The sequence below is a fragment of the Mauremys reevesii genome, linkage group 18, assembly GCF_016161935.1.
Source record: "Mauremys reevesii isolate NIE-2019 linkage group 18, ASM1616193v1, whole genome shotgun sequence".
NCBI classification, from domain to species: domain Eukaryota; kingdom Metazoa; phylum Chordata; order Testudines; family Geoemydidae; genus Mauremys; species Mauremys reevesii.
The window spans coordinates 7,457,317-7,457,599 of NC_052640.1; positions in this window are offsets into that span (position 1 = coordinate 7,457,317).

Genomic DNA, 283 nt, shown 5'->3' on the forward strand with positions numbered 1-283 from the left:
GGATTTAAAAACATCTCTGGGAGGATAGATGGACACTGCCAGGTTGCATAGGCCTATAATGTAGGTTGTTTAAAATGAAATTAAATAATTGGTGAGCAGATTAACAAAAACCTAATGGACCAAATTCATAGCTGGTATAACCAGGTACAATTGCATTGACTTCAAGAGAGCTACATCAATTTATGACAGGTATGAATTGGGTGATTGATATATCAATCTCAACATTTTCATGAGGTGTACAAAAACCATGTTATTGGGGGCATTTAAATATTTTTCTGCAGTA